This window comes from Chiloscyllium plagiosum, chromosome 2 (genome assembly GCF_004010195.1).
Source record: "Chiloscyllium plagiosum isolate BGI_BamShark_2017 chromosome 2, ASM401019v2, whole genome shotgun sequence".
Taxonomy (NCBI): domain Eukaryota; kingdom Metazoa; phylum Chordata; class Chondrichthyes; order Orectolobiformes; family Hemiscylliidae; genus Chiloscyllium; species Chiloscyllium plagiosum.
In genome coordinates this window covers 111880892-111886891 of record NC_057711.1, presented here as the reverse complement: position 1 = coordinate 111886891, position 6000 = coordinate 111880892, and the positions used below count along the sequence as shown (strand labels likewise).

General features: G+C 43.2%; 1 protein-coding gene across 2 annotated transcripts in view; it reads left to right on the top strand.

Moving 5' to 3' along the window:
* The first annotated feature begins 5208 nt into the window (after positions 1-5208).
* The window catches only part of LOC122562733 (uncharacterized protein KIAA1958), a 110481-nt gene continuing 109689 nt past the window's right edge, over positions 5209-6000 (top strand). For both annotated transcript variants that reach the window (XM_043715867.1, XM_043715859.1), the window contains exon 1: positions 5209-5444. The gene's annotated coding sequence lies outside the window, so the exon portion shown is untranslated. The remainder of the gene's footprint in view (positions 5445-6000) is intronic.

Sequence of the window (6000 nt, the reverse complement as noted above, 5' to 3'; positions counted from 1 at the left end):
CCTTTCAAGTTTCACAACACCTTTCCGATAGGAAGGAGACTAGAATTGTATGCAATATTCCAACAGCGGCCTAACCAATGTCCTGTACAGCCACAACATGACCTCACAACTCTTGTACTCAATACTCTGACCAATAAAGGAAAGCATACCAAACGCCTTCTTCACTGTCCTATCTACCCCCCGTCTCCACTTTCAAGGAGCTATGATCCTGCACTCCAAGGTCTCTTTGTTGAGCAACACTCCCTATGACCTTACCATTAAGTGTGTAAGTCCTGCTCAGATTTGCTTTCCCAAAATGCAGCACCTCACCTTTATCTGAATTAAACTCCATCTGCCACTTCTCAGCCCATTGGCCCATCTGGTCCAGGTCCTGTTGTAATCTGAGGTAACCCACTTCGCTGTCCACTTATGCTCGCATCCAAATCATTTATGTAAATGACAAAAAGTAGAAGACACAGCACCGATCCTTGTGGCACTCCACTGGTCACTGGCCTCCAATCTGAAAAACAACCCTCGACCACCACCCTCTGTCTTCTACCTTTGAGCCAGTTCTGTATCCAAATGGCTATTTCTCCCTGTATTCCATGAGATCTAACCTTGCTAATCAGTCTCCCATGGGGAACCTTGTTGAACGCCTTACTGAAGTTCATATAGATCACATCTACTGCTGTGCCCTCACCAATCTTCTTTGTTACTTCTTCAAAAAATTCAATCAAGTTTGTGAGACATGATTCCTGCTTTCCTCTTCAGTTGTATCAAACCATTGAGTTGTGGCATGGACCCTGTGGGCTGAATAGGCTTCTTCTGGTACATAAATGATTCCAATGGCAACAATGGTAAGGAGGTGATGGCCTAGTGGTATTATCACTGAACTGTTAACCTCGAGACCCACATGACGCTCTGGAGATATGTGTTTGAATCTTGCCTTTGCAGATGGTGGAATGTGAAATCAATAAAATTCTGGAATTAAGAGTCTACTGATGGCCTTGAAACCATTGTTGGTTGTCAGTAAAAACCCATCTGGTTCACTAATGTTCTTTAGGGAAGGAAATTGTTCTCCTTACATGGTCTGGCCTATATGTGACTCCAGATCCCCGGCAATGTGATTTGAGTCTTACCTGCCCTCTGGGTAATTAGAGATGGGCAATAAATACTGGCCTAGCTGGTGATGCCCTCATCCCGTGAATGAATTAAAAACATAATAACTTAACATTTTTGGAAATAAGTATATAATTATTACACAATTAACAGCAGTTTGCGACAACTGTGAAAGAATAAATCCAATTTAGCTTACTCCTCGGCTTCTCAATATTTAGGTTTCTTTCCTTCGCTTGTGATTTTCCAACTGCATCAGCATTCCATCGTTCCAGAAGATAAGGATTCACCTTTGGATTAAAAGTAAGGGAGAAGGAAATAGTACAAAAGATTCTGCCAAAGACGCAACATTCAGAATTTAAAATCTTGTGATCTAAGGTAAGGTAATGGTATAATGACCTTACAATGAGCACTGCAGCCATGAAAATTAATTTGTTTGACACAGCGAAGGGGTTCTGGTTATTTGACCTAAACAAGAATAAGATTTTTCTTGTTTACACTTACGTAGGTATTAGAATAAAATAAAAACATGAGTGCATATTCTATTGCATTAGTCAGGGGAAATATAAAGTGATAGGGTAGGGGAATGGGTCTGGGTGGGATACTCTTCGGAGGATCGGTGTGGACTTGTTGGGATAACTGACCTGTTTCCACACTGTAGGGATTCTATGATTCTATTCTAAAAAATGTCTGGGGAGCTCAGGCCTATGATTTGCATATTCTTCTCAATGTCTGAAATCCGAGACACTCCTGATGTTCTGCCTTACCTTGTGTGCACGAGAGACCTCCGATCAGAGCAGCTCAAGCTCTGGGATTTGAAGCTTGAGTGATAGCGAGGCACCCTACATCCGCGAGGCTGAGAAGTTTGTGGGAAGCACACTTCGGGATATGGTCATGCCGTAGTTTTAGGAAGCAGGCAGAGACGGGAAGGTAGACCGCCAGGTAGAAGAAGGGGAACCAGGCACGTGGCGAGGGAATCCCCTGAGTGCATCTCACTCTCAAACTATTAGTGACAGTTCATTTGTGGAAGGCAGTCCAAGCAATTGGGTGGTTCAGCTGCTCTTTGTGAGGCTGTGGGGAAGATCCCTGGATGGGCAATAATGAGATCAGGTGCTTCTGGGGCTGTAGACAAAACCCTAGGGTGCTAAGGGTAAGCATGCCATGGAACAGCTGGCTGTAGGGTTTCTGAAGTGACTAACGACAAAGAGAGAAAGAGAAATAAGGTCCTGTAAACTCCTTAGGGAGTTAGGTAAGAAATTGAAAAGCAGAATGAGAGAAGTGGTCATGTAGATTAGGAATGGATTATCTCCAGGACCCTATAGTGCTTGTGTCAAGTGTCACCTGAACAAGTTGGATGAGTTACATCTGAACAGGAACAGGACTAAATTGCTCAGGGGAGATTTGCTAATAACGTTGAATGGATTTAAACTAGTTTAACTGAGGGACAGGATTCTGTCAAGTATTTCCGAGGAGAGAGAAGCTGAGATGAAATTAAAAGTTAAAATGTTAGTAAGTGAGTTTGGAAAGCAGAGGAAATATAGGCTAGGTTAAAAAAAAGAAGAAAGTTTAGTATGGCTAATTGGAACATATTTTAATGCAAGAAGCCTGAGGAATAACACAAAGGATTTGAGGGCACAGATAGGCACATTGAACTACAATAGCTTAGCTATGATTGAAAGATAACAAAAATGGCGTGGATCATAAGTGTATTCAGACAAGATAGAAAGGGGAATGGGGGAGTGGTTGCAATAGCTCAAAAACACAAAAGGGGCAAGCAATCTGTTGAGTGTATCCTCTGAGCTGTTAGGAAGCAGTTAGGAAGATAGGGAGGACCAAATTTGTAATCAAATTTTGGAGAAGTCTAAAAAAAATAATAGTCAAATATTAATTGGGGTAATTTTAGTGTCAAGTGTGGAAGGAGCAAAATTCTGAATTGTATCAAGGAGACCTTTTTCAGTCAGTATGTAGGAAGCCCAACAAGGGAAGAGGCAGTCCTAGACTTAGCATTTGTAAATAGTTTGTGCAGATGGAAGGCATATGAGTAGGGGAGTATTTTGGAGATAGTGACCATTAGTCAGCTTCAATATAATTATGGAAAAGAATGAGGATGGGCGGGGAATAAAAGTTCTAAGTGGAGGAAAGGCTAGTTTTGCTTAGATACAATTTGTGTGTCATCAGATCTTTGTTGACTGGCGCAGACATGATGCGCCAAATGACCACATTCTGTGCTCTAAGAGTCAATGAGGCATAGTGGACACTGGGATTGATAGTGAAGTTCAGAAATGCAGAAAATGGTGCAGAAACATAGCAGGTCTGGAAGCAATTCTGAAGGAAAAAGCAAGTTTCAAGTCCAAATACTCTTTGGAAAAGTCATTGGACACATCTGTTTCTATCTTCATAGGTGCTTCTAGACTTTTTGTTTTTATTTCTGATTTCTGGCATTTGCAGCATTTTGCACTTACTTGAGTAAAGTTCACACAGTTATTTTGTATATCTGTTCAATAATTGAGCTCTTCAATAAGAGGGGCATTTTTCAGGTTTTATTTTCAAGTGAAAATATACTTAGTAAATTTGCAGATGACAACAAAATTGGTGATGTAGTGGACAGCAAGGAAGGTTTCCTCAGAGTACACCGGGGTCTTGAACAAATGGACCGAGGAGTGGCAGATGGAGTTTAATCTAGATAAATGTGAAGTGTTTGGGAGGGCAAATCAAGGGAGGACTTGTACACTTAATGGTAAGGTCCTGGGGAGTGTTGCCGAATAAAGAGACCTTTGAGTGCAGGTTCATTATTCCACGAAAGTGGAGTCACAAGTAGACAGGATAGTGAAGAAGGTGTTTGATACGCTTGCATTTATTCGTCAGTGCATTAAGTGTAGGAGTTTCGAGGTCATGTAGTGGCTGTACCAGGATATTGGTAGGCCACATTGGAATACTGTGTCCACTTCTCATCTCCCTGCTACAGGAAAGATATTGTTAAACTTGAAAGAGTTCAGAAAAGATTGTCAAAAATGTTGCCAGGGTTGGAGATTTGAGCTATAGGAGAAGCTAAATAGGCTAGGGCTATTTTCCCTAAAGCATCAGAGGCTGAGGGCTGACCTTATAAAGGTTTATGAAATTATGAGGGACATGGAGATGGTGAATAGACAATGATTTTTCCCCAAGGTAGGGGAGTCCAAAATTAGTTGGCATAGCTTTAAGGTGAGAAGGGAGAGATTTAAAAGGGACCTAAGGGGCCACCTTTTCATGCAGACGGTGGTGCATGTATGGAATGAACTGTCAGAGGAAGTGGTGGAGGCTGGTACAATTACAACATTTAAAAGGCAACGTTAACAGGTGTATGAGTAAAAATTGGAACAGAGGGATATGGGCCAAATGCTGGCAAATGGGACTAGATTACTGGTCGGTATGGATGAGTTGGACCAAAGGTTTCGTTTCTGTGCTGCACATCTCTATGACTCTATTTGATTCTGTTGTTGTGTGTGGCATTTAGGACCTGGAGCAACCCTGTGATGATGCCAAAGAAGCTGCACATCACTGAGCATAAATAGCACATTATGGGTGGAGTCACCCAGATTAATTTATTGATGCCTCATATGAATAGATAGTATTTATGTAATGTAGCTGTATGGTTGGAACTTGGACTGAATGTCAGTATTGAATGTTCCTATATAACTGGACTCTATATGACAGGAACAGGTTGATAAACAACACAATTATCATGTACAGCAGTCTTTAGTTTTCATGTATAATAAAGTGTTACATTTGAAGTTTAAACCTTGCCTTCACCTGAACCAATATGTCTTGAAACCAAACTCATCAAATCACACGATAAAAGAACTAGGTTCTTCCGGGCTTATTGCTAAAGCAAATATGCCTCCTTATTTTAATATATTATGTAGCTTATGAACAGAAAGCACTGCTCCTCCCGGAAGAGGGCGAACTTTGCTGGAGATAGCTCGAGGTTTTCTTTGACAATGAATTGTTGCAATGGATGGGAGGAGCTTCAAGATGAGGGCGCGCAGGCGCTGTGTGGGCTAGGTAGACAGTGCGGACGCACAAGGGTGAAGAACATGAGTGGGGGGAGCCGTTTATTGTTGCACTTCCGGCTGCCGCAGTAGCTTGTTTCCGGTGTTGGTACGAACGCTCCGTGTGAACTGCCGGGCTCCGTATTCCGTTCCGCCCTTCTGAGAAAACAAAACGCAGTGGCGGCGCTGGCAGGGCCGCCGGGAGGCCTGCGCTCCGATTCGGGATTCACACCGGGCGAGGCTCACTCGATGCTCCACACAGGCACCGGGAGACGGAGTGAGAACAGTGCCGGTGCTGTTCCTATGGAGGCCGAGGTGCAGGTGAGTCTGTGAGCCGCTGGCTGCACAGTAGCACTGCCAGAGGCCGGTCGGCTCGCCTTGTCTTCCTCTCCCAGCTCAGGGGAACGGGCCCCGGGCCCCGGGCCGTGCATCCACGCTGCTCGAGATGATCTCTTATATTTTGTTTTCTTTGTGTCTCCCGTTTTCTATTCAGTCTCGATCGGGGCAACGAGTGGCTCCGAGTCTGCGCAGTCCCGACCGAGCAATGGGAGAGCGGTCACACAATAGGAGGAGCAGAGAGAGAGACTGATAGACAATATATAATACAGGGACTGTCTCTGTATATAATCCACTCTTGTAGGTAGATATACAATAGGAGGAGCAGAGAGAGACTGATAGACAATATATAATACATGGACTGTCTCTGTATATAATCCACTCTTGTAGGTAGATATACAATAGGAGGAGCAGAGAGAGACTGATAGACAATATATAATACAGGGACTGTCTCTGTATATAATCCACTCTTGTAGGTAGCTATACAATAGGAGGAGCAGAGAGAGACTGATGGACTGTCTCTCTATATAATCCACTTTTG